At 40.0% G+C, this 16,149-nt stretch overlaps 1 long non-coding RNA gene across 2 annotated transcripts; it reads right to left on the reverse strand.

Moving 5' to 3' along the window:
- Positions 1-259: 259 nt before the first annotated feature.
- Positions 260-12,403, reverse strand: LOC311589659. 2 transcript variants are annotated; one of them, XR_014776602.1, is made up of 4 exons: positions 12,192-12,403; positions 7,907-8,105; positions 7,014-7,191; positions 260-425 (listed from the first exon to the last, which is right to left on the reverse strand). It is a non-coding gene; the product is annotated as an uncharacterized lncRNA (long non-coding RNA). The 2 variants fall into 2 exon arrangements; XR_014776603.1 differs by having other exon boundaries at positions 12,188-12,403.
- Between the last annotated feature and the right edge of the window lie 3,746 nt (positions 12,404-16,149).

Consider the following 16,149-nt stretch of genomic DNA (forward strand, 5'->3'; position numbering starts at 1 on the left):
CCTGCTACGATGACAATGGACTAACCCTCTGAAACTGTAAGCAGTCAAATGCCTTCTTTTATAAGAGCTGCATTATCATTGAGTCTCTTCATAGTAATTAAGACATAAACTTAACTCTTGCAACCATTTTAGAGAAGCTAAAAATCTGAGCTCATCTCCTGCATCTTGTCTCACAGCTACTTTGCTGTTTCCTAAAGCAATGACAACAGAAAATGAATTAGATCTACCAAAAGAACCTGTACTGGTGAGTGGCTCAGGAATGTAGTCATTTATTACAGAAACCTGACAAACAGTGGTTCCGAAGAATTGTTCTTCCTTTTCCTCTCCTTCCTCTCTTCCTCTTTCTCTTTCTTCTCCTTCTCTCACACAACAGAGAAAAATCTTCAAAGCCATTTAGGTCCAATACCTGAAGGACCAAGCTGTTCCTAGATAGAAGAAAGAAAGACTGCTCTGAGCATCACATCCATATTCAATCAAAGAAGGGAGAAAATGCCGGGCATGGTGGCGCACGCCTTTAATCCAAGCACTTGGGAGGCAGAGGTAGGCGGATCACTATGAGTTCAAGGCCAGCCTGGTCTACAAAGTGAGTCCAGGACAGCCAAGGCTACACAGAGAAACCCTGTCTCAAAAAAACCAAAAAAAAAAAAAAAAAAAAAAGAAGGGAGAAAATGAAGAAGCAAAAATGTATAGTTATATTGAGTGTGGTGTATTGTGTCCGTGTGTGTACAACACAGAATCATACCTTAAAAATGATCTGTAGGTGTCTGAGCTAGGGTTTTATTGATGTAAAGAGACAGCGTGACCACAGCAACTCTTATAAAGGAAAACATTTGATTAGAGCTGGCTTACGGTTTGGAGGTTTAGGCCATTATTGATCATTGTGGCATCATGTAGGCAGACACAGTGCTGAAGAGGTAGCTAAGAGTTTTATGTCCAGATCATCAGACAGCAGGAAGAGAGAGACACACTGGACATGACTTGAACTTCTGAAAGCACAAAGCACAACACCCCCCCCCCCCAGTGACACACTCCCACCATCAAGGCCACACTCCACCAGTGACACACTTCCTCCATCAAGGTCACACTTCCTAATAGTACCACTCCCTATGAGCCTAAGGGAGCTACTTTCATTCAAATCACCCCAACAGGAAAGTCCCATTTTCCCAAAAATGCCTGCATCTCCATCACATTGGCTAAGTTTGGGACATGCAGCCCTGTAGCATCAAAGAAATGGATGATAAGTTAATTTAAAGCATCCTCCAAAAATCCAAGTTTGGTAAATAGTAAGAAAGGAGAAAAAGGGCATTGGATGAGCAATTAGGAATATACACCTACTCTATCCTTGGGAAACATGTCTAAAATTTTTGAATGGGCACAACTGTGTATGTTCTAGAATGAGCTGGACATAAAGCCTCCTCATCTTATATGTTATAAAGTCTTCATTTACCCTGGAAGCACTTTATGCAGACTCAGTTCAAGATTAAGGACACAAGTATCTTACAAAGGTGCTCTGAGGGAACTCACAATTTAGATAAGAGAGACAATAAGAATAAGCAAAAGGACTAATGCAGTACTTAGTAACTATGACAGGAAAAGTAAAACATCAGTACACACGGAGCTAAGGAAGTGAGGTGCCAGGAAGGACTTTACACCATAATAATTGAGTAATATCCTGAAAGGAAGTAGGCATTTCCTAGGCAGATTGCCTATATGGTGTGGTGAAAATGATTATGTCCACAAACTTTGCCAAGACCACATGGGTATATGAACAGCCGAAAGTGTTCATAGCCCAACCAGACTTAACCGGTTTTGTTATACAAGAGTTAAAAAAGAAGATAAAAGTTGAAGTTCTTCCATTAGACAGGCCAACACTAGTACCACTTCATCGATCCCAAGGAACTGTATTCAAAATGAAATCTTGTGAATTCTCAGACAGGTTGCTTGGAGAGGAAGCCCTGGCAAACTCTGGAAGAACTTCTGAGAGGTAATGTGAAATCAGCTATACTATGTTCCCATGACATGGCAGTATGATGTTAACATGACATAGGGTTTTCCATGACTGCTAGCCTGTGGGTAAAACAAGGTCTGGAATGCACTCAGGCCCTCTCTTAGCTATAATGCTAGCTCTCTCACCGTCTCTGCCTTAAAAAGCAACAATGTCTTTGTGGAGTGTCTTACAGTGCTTTCACTACTGGACATTTTTATTTTCTCAGTCTCTCGTCATTTCAGACCCTGGCCTTGATTGACATTTCCTAGTGAAGACCTTATGAAGTCTCCTCTGCACTATGGATACCATTGCTGATGGCTGAACCCTGGGGATTCCTGGATAAATGTTTCTCTCTTGTTTTCTCTGTACAACCAGATTGCTTCTTTTATGGGATGCCATAGCAACAGTCAAACAGAATTGTCAAAACCTTGCTTTCGTGGTCTCTCTTCCTGAAAAATCTCATCTGATCATTAATATAGTTTGTCTTCCCATCCAGATTTTTTGTTTTGAAATCAGGTGCTTCATAGGAAATAGAATGAAACCATTGAAATTTCTATTAAAGGAACTGTAATAAATTGTTTATATCATAAAGAGTATGCAGGTTGATAACAATAAAAATGGTGAAGAGGTTTTCAGAGACTAGGAACAGTGGCAGTCTCTTGTCATATCCAACACAGAGTGGATATGGAAGGAAGAAGAGTTCCAGAGATGGGACGGAGGAGAGGGAAGGAGGGAGGGCGAGAGGAGAGAGAGAGAGAGAGAGAGAGAGAGAGAGAGAGAGAGAGAGAGAGAGAGAGAGGTCAGAGAGAAGTCTTCAGGACAGGAGTTATGTATGGAAGGACACACGATTGGCACCCAGAAGTAGCAAGGAATGAAAGAAGGAAGGGTGGATAAAGAAATGCTTTGACTTCTTCTGTTTTCTCATCCCTTGGTGATAATCTCCATTGTCTACTTCATTACATTTAGAATCACCGTGGAAATACCAGTGTGTCTCTGAAGATGAGCAGGAAAGACCTGGCCTGGGTGTGAGCACTCTAAGCTACAAGGACTTCTTGCTCACTGGCTGCTGTCTTCTGACTTTCCCTAACCAGGGAGGCAAATAAGCTCTTTCTCCCTCAAGTAGTGTTTGTCAGCTATTTTTTCTGAGTTAGGAACAAAGCAACTAAAACTTCTTGGGTTGGTAAAAACCAGGCAGGTAACCTCCAGAAACCAGAGAGGAGACTGGCTCTGCTTGGAGGAGGCAAACTTAGAAACCATGGAATCATTCTGTGTGGTTTTTAAAGTTGGCACTGATATTTCATGCTCCCCAAACTTTGAGTGCCAGATGCCTGAGTACTTTCTTTTGCTTTGCATCAGATCTCCTGGAGTTTCGACACTGAAATGATGATGGGGAAATCTATCAACATTTACTCTAATAGTTTTTAAAGAGATGATTTTGCCTGAATTTGAATTACGCACTTACAACTTATTAGCTTTCCCAAATTATTTTACTTTTTGTTTTTCAGTTCAATTAGATGTGAATCCTTATTTATTTTTTTAATTTTTAAATACTTTTATTTTTTTTACACATGTATAAAACAAACTACATACAGCAGGGAGAACCATGTGGCAATCATGAGAATAATGAGTTCTATACATGTTACATTCATAGTGACTTGGCCATCTGGATTTTTCCTTGTTTTTTTTTTTTTCAATCTACTAGGTTTTCTCCTGTTTTTTAAATTAATTTTAATTTTATTAATTTATTCAGATTATAATTCAATTGTTATTCCATCACTTGTATCCTCCCAGTCTTCCCTCCCACTCTCACCCTATTCCCCTCCCCTAGCTCTAAGACCAAGAGGGACCTCCTCCCCCACTGTAATGGTCATAGGCTATTAAGTCTCATGTTGGTAGCCTGCTTATTCTTTCTTTGAGTGCCATCAGGCCTCCCTACCAAGGGGAGGTGGTCAAATATGGGGTACCATAGTTCATGTCAGAGTCAGTCTCCCTTCTCCACATAACTGTGGAGAATGTCCTGTCCATTGGGTAGATCAGAATAGGGGTTCAATGTTTACTATTATATTGTCCTTGGTTAGTGCAATAGTTTGAGCAGACCCCCCTGGGCCCTGATCCACTTATCACGATGTTCTTCTTGTAGGTTTCTAATACCCTCTGGGTCCTTCTATTTCCCCATCTCCTATATTTCTCTTACCTAGAATCCTGTTTGACAAATGAGATAAATTGATTTAATGATTAGGAAAAAGATAAAGAACCTAATTTATACTAAGCAACACTCACAGTGACCTGCTCAGTATAAGCATTTTGTAAACATTGATTATTATTATTAACAGTTATAAACTTGACTATTTTAACTGCATAGCTCTGAATATGTAAGTATCTAATTCATAAATTGTGATAATTAAATGAATTAATAAATGTAACACATTATAAAAAGCCTTAAAGCTATTATCATCATTATTATTATTTAACTTCAAACCTTAGGAATATATTCACTGACATTTTTAAAAAATGTCCACAACACACTGTTATGTTTTAAGAAGTAATAGATGAATGAACACCTATAACATGCTCGCAGCTTTATAAAAGCTTCGTGTAGCATGAGGTCCAAAGAAGAAATTAGAAATGAGTACATTGAAAAGTTGCTAGCTGCTAATGGGAGAAACAGCAAACCACCTCTATGAAACATGACCCTGTTTGGAAAAGGACACCAGAATAGCCTTTTAATTTTACTCATTATAGCAAATGACCCTCATCATGGACTATTCTGCAGCTCTTGAGCAGCCACCCCTGGGGGATTCTCTGTTATAGACTGCGGTTACTGACTTTAAGAGCAATGATGTCTGGTGCCTATTTAATTATCCACTTTGGCATCATAATTCTCTGATGATATGAAGTCTATCTTCAGCCCCAGGCTGTCAAGAGCTTCTATCTGTTTTCAAGGGGTGGCAGACTAAGTGGTGGGATGGCGCTGAGAACAATGAGGAGAGCCTTGTAGTGGAGAACCAAGGAGCTGTACAACTAAAAAAAGAGAGATGCTCAACGTTGAAAACAGAATAAGGATGAGCCCATTGTTTAAGATACAGAGAGAATCTGGGAGGAGTCGGGAAGAAAGGGGAATATGTTCAAAATGTATTATATGAAAAAATGAAGTAAAAGCTTAAGTATGTTCTGTGTTTGAATGCAAACATTAAGTAGGGAAAATCTGAGGCCTCATTGTAAATAATTTATGCTATATAAAGATTTTTTGAGACGTATGGATTGACAGGCCGACAATTATGAAAGAGTATCTAGATTAAATGTCAGCATCCTGAAATGTTGAAGACGTTGATTGAATTTTCCAGGACAAATTGAATTTGAGAGAAGAACCCAGCAGTCATGAAGGATGATAGAAATGAATGTTTTATAGAAGAAACTAAGTTCATCAACTGTATTTTAAATTCCTGTCTCCGCTGTAACTGCTCCATTCCAGACATCAGCATAGCTCCCAAGGACCTCCTTCTAAGGCCTCCATTTACACTTGAAATAAAACAGAAACTTCATGCTCTGACATTTAAAACTACCCAGGTCTACTCCTGCATATTTCCAAATCTCACACTCACTGCTCAACCCAGAGCCCAACTTTAAAGAAGCAGCAGTTCCTTCCTACCTCTGGGACTTTAAGCATCTGCTCGAAACATTTTCCCTCAAGATTCTTGTTTGTTAGCCTCTCCTTTCATTCCAGCTCCAGTTCAAATGTCAAGGTCTCTGAGCAGCTTTCCTTAATCATCTAGTGTGGGTCTGTAGCTACTTTGACTGGGGTTCAAAGCATCATGCAGAATGATAGAATTTCTGCCTGTTGACTGGGGAATGTTGGAGGAAGTGCAAACCAGGCAACTGAGATGTTACAGGGGTATGCAGAGTTAGTCAAGGCCTGAGATACTGCCTTTTCTGGATGCTGATAATTGTTGTGCGGCACCTGACTGAAAATTTGGAAGCAGAACCATTGACAGTTGCTCACGTTTAATAAGAGGCTTCATGCTAGAGTTGATCCCTTTCACCCTCTACCAGCACAAGCAAATAAATTTTCAGTGTGGTATATATATACTTATATAATGAAGATTTCTAGATAGATGTATGAATGGATGATACATATATACATATGTGCAGAGATGATAGAAAGATGCATAAATGGATACATACATAAATCATAGACAGACAGACAGATGGCAGATAAATACATGCCTTCAATCACAGCACTCAGGGAGGAAGGGGCAGGCAGATTGCTGTGATTTTGAGAAGAGTCTGGTCTATAAAGTGAGTCCTGGAAAGCCAAGGCTATACAGAGAAACCTGTCTTGAAAACAAACAAAACAAAACAAAACAAAAAAGATAGATGATAGATAAATACAGGAATGATAGATATATCATTGGGGATTGGGAGAGAAATAACTCAGTTGGTAAATTACTTTATGCTCAAGTATGAGGACCTAGGTTTGACACATAATATCCTTGTAATGAGCTAGGCATGGTGACATATGCTTGTAACCTCATAACGAGGAAATAGAATCAGGAGGACGTAAGCTTGCTGGCCAGCTCGTGGAGTTGAATCAACAAGGCCTAGCTCCTAGTTACGCATCCCTGTTTCCAAATATTCAAGTGGTTGTACTTGAGGCATGACACCAGAGTTGACCTCTGACCTCCCCCAACACATTCACTCATTCACACACACAAATAAAAATGAATAGATCTAAAGTAAATTAAAGAGCAGAGTGGACGAGGCCTCCGAACGGACATCTCCTGAGGCCATTTTCTGGTTTCTGCACAGGCCTGTATGCACACCTTTCCACACAGGAGCATGCACATCTTGCATACACAACCTCATATGTACACAAACAGACACAAGTGTGTCATTCATAATGAGGACAAGAACTATAAAATGCAATGTTATTGACACCATAAGAGACTATAAAAACAGATAAATTAGTGTTTTAATTAATTATATACATTTATGTCTTACAATCCAAGAATTCCTTACTAAGAGATACCTGTCCTGAATATATTGTCGTGAATGAGGAAGTTTAGAGTGTTGCAGCACATCTTCCATCGACGGGGAGTTGGAGTCAATTAAAGCATCCTTCAGTTTGGAAGATGGGACAGCAGTAGAATACAAAACTGCCTGAAAAGCCACACATAGCAACGCGGAAGGATCTTAAGTCCCCAAGGCTGAAAGAATAAGAAACACGATGAAAGCTTTTCATGGCATCATGAGAGTAAACATGAATTTCACAAAGTCAAATAGCAATGCATGTCCCATGAGAACACAAAGCCTGAAAGCTAGGTGGTAAAGTGGTAGGCTAATTGAGATGGAAAGAGGATGATAATGAGAAATGGAATTGAAAAATGAACAGGTGGAAATGCAAATAAAGCCTTTTACAGCTTACACTCTACAGAGGTAGAAATAAACACAGAGAACCCTAAGCTCAGGACTAAGTAATCTGATCTATGGGGCTTGATGTTCAGATAAGTAAGATGGCTAATTTCATCTCACTCTTCCTCCTTAGGCAAGTGGTCTGGAGCCCTGTGGCAAGGAGTGCAAGTGGGAAGTGAAATGGTTAAAGCGGGGCTCCACTGTGCACAGATCCACAAGATAAATGAGGTGAGGATAGAGCACCATTGGTTCAGTACTGCGTCCATCTTTCTTGTACCATAACAAACAAGACAGCGACACATTGATTTACAGTAAAGGGGCCTATCTTTTCCACCAGAAGGGTTGGAAACTTTATTTTTTTCCCAAATGAAAGCAAATCATTCTTTTAAGAAAGTCACTGAACATCTAAAAGGAGGCTTTTGAAAAAGAAGTTGATGAAGTCGGTGATTTCTTCACATGTCTGCGCAAGCAGCAGAAGCATCTCCAGCATTTTCAAGCTATTTTTCCTACCTTATCTGGTCCAGCTGTAGTTCAGATGGTGGTCAAATTTGCTGCAGATGATCCTGAAATTGGGAGAGCTAGGCATCGGCTGTGTCACTAGTGTCCTTCAGGCACAATGAATAATACATAGCACGATTATTACATCTTAGAAAAGGCATGGATTGTGGCTGGCCCACAGAGAGATGAAGGCAGAGACTTTGGGATAGATCTAAGAGTAGAATGGAAATTTAGAAAAATAAGTGATACTCTTTCTCATAGATGATTCCGGTTCACTAACAAAACACTATCATAGGAGCCATATAATGCAATAATCATTTTGCCACCTCAGCTCTAACTAGGAACTGACATTTCTGTACAGGTTCAGTTGTGTCTTTTGTCTACCTACATGAATTTCATATCATTTCTACTTTGAAAAAGCAGACACTTGCTTTTAGCATCTTTACCAAGTGACCAGTTTAGGAGCTAAAAATCAAAACAGTATCTAGATTTTGACAAGGTTTCCAAAATCTCTTCTTGAGAAGTCTAAAACGGCATCATTAAACATCCTGATAAAAGCATTATAGTTATTGCATTAAGAAAAGATCATGTTTTCTATTGATATAAGAACCTGCCCTTCTGGGGGTAAAAATCCTGTGCTTGAGCAATGTAAAATGCATCAGGAAGGTCATCTCCAGGCCACAGATTCAATGCACTAGGGATAATAAAATGCAACTGCTTGATTCTTTTATACCTCCAACATTTATGTGAGTGGATAAAGCTCACAGAGATTGAGGGTCTAATATATCAAGGTATTGAAGTATCAAGCCTTACAAAGAAGATATGCGCTTTGAATTATATTGAAGTATGTTAAGAGAGATGAAACAGTAAAAAGCTAGAGAAAGTAGCATGGACATAGAAGAGAAAACGCGGGGAAAATATCCTGTGAGTAGGGTATCTGAATATATACCGAGGCTGTCAACTGAGTATCTCAGTAACCATGGTAGCAACACCAGGATGGTTAAGTCAGTGACCATATAGAGCATCTCTTTCGGTCTCTGTCTTTCTCTTCTCTTCCCTCTCTCTCTCTCTCTCTCTCTCTCTCTCTCTCTCTCTCTCCTCTCTCTCTTTCTCTCTCTCTCTCTCTCTCTCTCTCTCTCTCTCTCTCTCTCTCTCTCTCTCTCTCTCTCTCTCTCTCTCTCTCTCTCTCTCTCTCTCTCGTGTGTGTGTTATGTATCCACCTGTATGTGTGTGGGTGTGAATGTCCTGCTAGAACAGGGCAGTGGGTATCACTCTTTATTCCCTGGAGACAAGGTCCCTCATTGAACATGGATCTAGGCTCGTGGAAAGCAACTGTTAGCAATACCTGTCTCTTTCCCCAACAGTGTTGATCTTACAGGTGCCTATGTGGCCATGCTTATCATTCACATGAGTGTTGGGGGTTTAACCTCAGGGCCCCACACTTGCTCAGTAAGTATTCTTACACACTGGCCCATCTCCCTACCCTGGAACATGCACTCATGCTGAAAATGGAGAGTAAGTGGATTTTCAGGGACACACGAGCCAGGGTCTTTCCCGTAGGAAGCCTAACTTTTATCCTAGGGGCCTGTATTCATGCTGTGGACAACGTTCAGCCTTCCAAATTTGGCAGAATGGGACAGAAGAAGTGACTCTTGCTATTGAGAGAGTGAAAAGATGAATTTTTAGGAAGAGAATGGACTGATGATAACCAGTTAGGGATTTCAAAAAATTTCAAGACAACAGAGAATAGAGACTGTCCTGAGGAGCCATGCCAACACATCATTTGTGCAGGATTATAGTTTGATATTCGTTAATGTTTACTCTTTTCTTCGTTCCATCCCTCCTGATTGACTAAAAGCACTCATTTAATTTGAAGTAATTAGGTTCATAATGGCAGGTATGAATGGGGCAAGTGAAAAGATGGAGCTCTTCACCACTGGAAGAACATCTTGACAGCTTTTCTAAAGGGTGACCTTTTTGCTCCAAGAGCATTTCTTATGAACAAGCCAATAAATTAAATGTAGGAAAACTGGCCTATGTTGTAAGAGTACACTGTGGACTTAAAAAGACCTCAGAACTGTGAGGTTCAAGTGCTCCTAATAAATACATCTGAGCTGCAGCCATAATGAAGTCAAAATAAATGAAGTTAGGAACCAATAGAAGCTGCAAAACCTTGTCATGTTATCAATTCCATACAGAACTCTCAGCAGCATTTGCTGACCGATTTCACAGGAGTAAAAGATGAAGAGAATTCAGAGAAGCTAGTCTTCTAAAACTGTATTCCAAGGGACATGGCTACAAGGTAGAAAAAAAGCAGGAATTACAGGACTGACTTGGACATTTTTGTGCTTAAAACCCCCAGTGAGCATCCATGTGGTCCATCAGGCAGGAGGGTAATGGTGTCCACCTGGAGCCACCCCATCAAACTGACATTAAAGCTTCCTGGAGTGCAATACAAGTGGATGAGGAAAAGAAGGACGATCCATTTCCCATAGAAAAACATCCTGTAGGTGGTGAGTGTAGCAAGGAGGATGAGAAGCTGAGAGGGATGGGAGGAACCCTTAAAGAGTCAGGGAAGGGGGGAGGAATGGAAGCAGCTGTGCATAGATGCAGTGAGCTGCATCACAGAGGGGTGCTGGGAGAGTGGGCGCAAAGGCCGCAGACAAGGTCAATAGGACAGGAAAGCACCACAGTGCACATGGCCGCCAGTGGTCAACAGTGATGTCATCTGATGCACTTTAAACTTCAGCAGTGACTTGTTCTGTCAGTGTTGGACTGTAAGTGACAGTATCACAGGAGCACTCAAAAAACCCACTTCATCTAAACAGCTTTGCCCTCTGCTTATTGACTAGTGGGATGAAACAGTACAAAGTTGCTCAGCTAGCTGACGTTCGGAAATTAAATTAATGCCTTCAAGTAAGAGTTGCCAAAATTATGATCTTGAGACCTGTCCTAGTTAACAGAGATCCCTCCCCATGTGCTTAATTAGTGGGCAGGGAACAGTATTTGCAAAGGAGTTATTTCCTGTGCCATAAGCTCCTTTCTGGCAGTAAGTTTTCTGCAAAGGTATCAATTAGTGACCTGCAGCCACTAAGTGGATTTCTCCTTCCCTCTTTCACTAAGTGACCCCTAAATTTACAATTGCTATAATCAGCTACTGTGCTGTGTACATGGTACTTAGGGCTGCCTTCTTATGATATTGGTAAATTACTCATATGCTAGCATTATCTATTTGAATTCAGACTCTCAACTTTAAATTTTCCAACATCTTTCCTTCACCCTTTATTATAAAGTCAGACAAGTCAATGGTAAAACACAACCCAAGGAAGCAAGTGTTTGAAAATAAATGTATGCTTGTAGGACCAGATAAAAAGGCAGTTGTTGTTTTAGCTCAAATGGACACAAAACTATTAAACCTAAACATAAATATTGTATCATTTAAAATGTTTAAAAATATGTATAGTTTAATAGCATCTGATGATTCGAAATGGCTATGAACATATCTAATTGTAGGAGAGTTTTAAAATGAGCCACCTCAACATTTTACAGAACTCTTAAACAGCTTAGAAAAGTCCTGTTCACTTTTGATAAGGAAGCCTAAAAACAACTAGTGGTTTTTTTTCAATTTGTGTTTTATTCTTTTTCAAAGAAACCAATCCTGACAGGGGAGAGCTGATAAGAAAAGACAAATCCACTGGAGCATGCAAATACTTAGGTTATTAGGCAACAAACAGTCAGGCTTATTATGTGTCTCACTGTAGCTTTAATTAAAGAGTAGTGATGGTGAGGGAGAAAGAGGATAGTGGTGAGTGGAGGTCAGAAGGAGGAAAAAGAGAAGAAACATCTATTTGTCTGTTACTTTCTGCTGGCAATCCAGATGTCTTACATAATCCCCACCCTGACTCTCTAAAACACAAATTACAGTTGTGTATTCCAATAGATATTAGAGTCATGACTATTGCTCTAGTTAAGAAAACTAGGCTTCAAGATTTCCATATGTTGTGACCATTTATTATCTAATTCATTAATATTAATATTGAAGCACCTGTTTTCTTCATTGCGCGTGCAGTTTATATCTTATTGTTCTCAGAAACAATCACCGCAATCACTGTAGAGTGGGAAGTGTACCCAGTCTCCCTCTTCATCCTATCTGTGATTCATGCCTTTATTTTTTTTTTAATTTGATTTTCTTCCTTCACTCGTAGATAACTTTCAGGTCCCAGAACCAAATCATACTCAGTATCGTACATCTGAGCGACGAGAAGAAAGCATCCCATAAAAATGTGCACTCACTCACACGTGGATGCTGACGAGCTCTCCTTTGTAGAGGGCAGAGTGCAGTAGCGGTCACTAGAGGCTGTGAAGGATATGAAGAAGAGGATGAAAGGAGATGACAACGGTGCCTGGCGTGCAGTTCTTGAGTAGGAATAAGTCTGGTGACTGGAGTTCATTTTGTACGTTGCTGTTATGGCAGAAACTAGTTTTTCGCTCTAGATCCACCTGCCTCCCTGAGGGATGGAAGGAGAAGTCTGTTTCACACACACGCCTCTTGTTTATGACATAAAAAAGAGTAGAACAAAGAAATATGAAGATTCCTCGCATAGAGAACCAATGAATATTTCAGGAGAAAGAATGCTGGATGCCTTCACTTGCTCATCACTCATTCTTTACATATTTCAATTATCGCTCTGCTCCCCATAAACCCCATTATTTTTTCTTCTTATTTAAAGGGAGGAGATGAATTCTAACTCTGATGTTGAATGGCTTCAGATAGTCTGCTCTGCTCTTGACTTTTTTCCCCCTTACTGACTAGAATGACAGCAAAGGAGAAATACGCATGAAAAAATTTTAAAATAAAGCTCAACATTTTCAGTCTATCTTTCAAAATTGTAAATTGGATTTGATTGCTCTTCTGTGCATTTCAGATAAGCTATGTTAAACATTCAAGATGCCATAGCACTGCTCTCCCTAAGCACTCCTCGCTGTCTTATTTCTTTCATGAAGTATAGTTTTATAGCTATGAATATCCTCATCCTACATAGCTCATCCTTTGGCCATTGAGTCAAATGATATAATAGATAAAGGGTATTTTGCAAACTGAAGTGCCTCCTAAAACCATGAGTGGTTTAGGTACCATAACGTGGCTGAAGTGATCCATTATGGTGTTAGTGCTTAGTTTCAGCGGCAGAGGAAAGACAGCATGCAACAGTTGCTCTTGTAAGAAACGGAAGGCTTTGCATTTCCCTGATGACTAAGGAGGTTGAACACTTCTTTAAGTGTTTCTCAGCCATTTGATATTCCTCTGTTAAGAATTCTCTCTTTAGTTCTGAGCCCCATTTCTCAATTGGGTTATTTGGTTTGGTGGTGTTTAATTTCTTGAGTTATTTATATATTTTGGATATTAGACCTTTGTCAGATGTAGGGTTAGTGAAGATCTTTTCCCAGTCTGTAGGCTGTCGCTTTGTTCTCCTGACAGGGTCTCTTACCTTACAGAAGCTTCTCAGCCTCATGAGGTACCATTTATTAATTGTTGACACTAAAGCCTGGGCTGTTGGTGTTCTGTTCAGGAAGTTGTCTCTTGTGCCAAGGTGTTCCAGGCTCTTCCCAACTTTTTCTTCTAAGTGATATAGTGTCTCTGTTTTTATGTTGAGGTCTTTGATCCACTTGCACTTGAGTTTTGTGCAAGGTGGCAAATATGGATCTAGTGCCATTTTCTTACGACTCTGAGATTCCATCTTACACCCATCAGAATGGCTAAGGTCAAAAATTCAAGCGACACCACATGCTGGCGGGGATGTGGAGAGAGAGGAACACTCCTTCATTGCTGGTGGGAATGCAAACTTGTACAACCACTTTGGAAATCTATCTGGTGCTATCTCAGAAAAATGGGAATAGGGCTTCCTCATACCTGGCTATTCCACTCCTTGGAATATACTCAGAAGATGCTCCAGCACACAACAAGAACATTTGCTCAGCTATGTTCAAAGCAGCCTTATTCATAATAGCCAGAACATGGAAAGAGCCTAAGTGTCCCTCAGTAGAAGAATGGATAAAAAAACTGTGGTACATTTACACTACGGAATACTACTCTGCCATTAAAAACAAGGAATTCCCGAAATTTGTGGACAAATGGATTGAGCTACAAATAATCATAATGAGTGAGTTAACCCAGAAGCAGAAAAAAATCAAATGGTATATACTCACTTATATCTGGACACTAGCCCAAGGGGCATGTCCCATGAAAGTCCTCACTTACCAGAAAACTGTGATAGAGGGGAGGACATTCTATTGGAACTCTAGATGAGAGAAACATGGGAGAATGGCCAAGTAGATGGATCCAGAGGGTCCTAGAACCTACAAGTAGAACATTATGATAGGCAGATTTGGGCCCAGGGGTCCTGCTCAAACTATGGCACCAGCCAAGGACAAGTCAGGCAGTAAACTTCAAACCACTACCCAGATCTAGCCAATGGAGAGGACATTCTCTACAGTTGAGTAGAGAGTGGGGTCTGACTTTCACACGAACTCTGGTGCCCCATATTTGACCACATTCTCTGGACAGGGAGACCTGGTGGCACTCAGAAGAAGAATAGCAGGCTACCAAGGAGAGACTTAATATCCTATGAGCATATAGAGGGAGAGGATGTCCCCCTCAGTCACAGTCATAGGGGAGGGGAGTAAGGGAAAAATGGGAAGGAGGGAGTGATGGGAGGATACAATGGATTGGATAACCATTGAGATGTAATATGAATAAATTAATAATAATAATAATAAAAAGAAACAGAAGGCTAGATTACAAGCTGCTTGTTGCCCCACTGTACCACGATCTTGAGTTCACAGGGCATTCCTGATGGCAAGTCTCCCACCTTCCTATACCTCTTCTCCTTATCTGCTTTTCTCTATGCCAGTTGCTGGCTTATTATTAAAGCTCGGGTGACTTTAGTCTCCCTCCTCCATTGTGTGTATGTGTGTGTGTGTGTGTGTGTGTGTGTGTGTGTGTTTTCTGTGTGTATGTTTTGTTTGTGTGTGTGTGTGTGTTTTCTGTGTGTATGTTTTGTTTGTTTGTTTGTGTGTATGTGTGTGTGTGTATTTCTCATTTATTCTCCAACTCCAGACTTCAAGGGAGTAGTCTAGTTAATTAATTAATTAATTAATTAATTATCCTCTATTCTTCTTTCTAAGGATTATAGGTACCCAAAAGCTCAATTGTTTGCAATGTGTCTTTCATTATTCAAATTATATGTATGATAAAGAGTTCAGAGGACACTGATGCCAAGGTTCTAACTTCTGCATTAAACCAATTCAGTTGCTATGTCCTTGGGCACGAGATCATTGTTTTAATAGAATGGACATGTTGCTACTTAGTAGAGATCTTTTACATGTCAAACAATGGTTTGGGTTATTTATTGTCTCAAATACAAGTATTAACAACATTACAGAGGGAATTTTATTACCCCCATTATCTGAATGAGCAATGAAGGCTCAAATTCAATTTTGGCTGACACCAAAGTCACCGTCAAAGGGAATCTGATTTTGTTTGTTGTGAAATCATTCACTAGAAAACACTGATTTACTTCATAGTGGAGCAATGCTATAATCCTATTGGTGATTTACAGAGGCCCATTTGCTCCAGTTCCCTTCATAATCGAATGGTATTTGTAATAAATTTTACCTTCCCTTCTTTTCTTGCCTGGGTTTTGTTTTCACAAAGCAACATGTTTAATTGAATATTTGATGTTCAGTTGTGTTATAGGAGGCCTCATTTGTCTCACCTCATTCATACTCCTCAGAATTATTCTTAGTCTATCAGGAAGCCTAAGGGTGCCTTTAGTCACAGTGTACTTCCCACTCAGGGCTCTTTCTACCTGTAATCATGTCCCTATTCCTCTCTACAAATACTCTGCTGTTTTCCTGTTAATGTTCTTCTGATTAGGCTTTCCTGCTAGATACAGACTTTGAAATTCTCCATCTTCATAAACTGTTCACTAACTCTTGAATTGTGTTTCTTTGTCTATTCTGGTTCCCTTGGGATGCTCTAACAAGATACCATAATGTATTTTATGTATTGCTTCATAAAAAGCATTATTTCATACAGTTTGTGGGGTAGGAAGCCCAGCAGACCCAGCACCAGTGAGAGCCCATCGCTCATAAAAGGCACCCTCTAGGTAGTAGGGTGTGGAGGCTCTTTCTGGTCTCTTTTATAAAAAAAATCACAGTCTCATCTATGTGTCCTCTGGCTGAATGCCCTAATTACC

This window comes from Acomys minous (assembly GCF_964271855.1).
Source record: "Acomys minous genome assembly, chromosome: 18".
In the NCBI taxonomy this organism is placed as follows: domain Eukaryota; kingdom Metazoa; phylum Chordata; class Mammalia; order Rodentia; family Muridae; genus Acomys; species Acomys minous.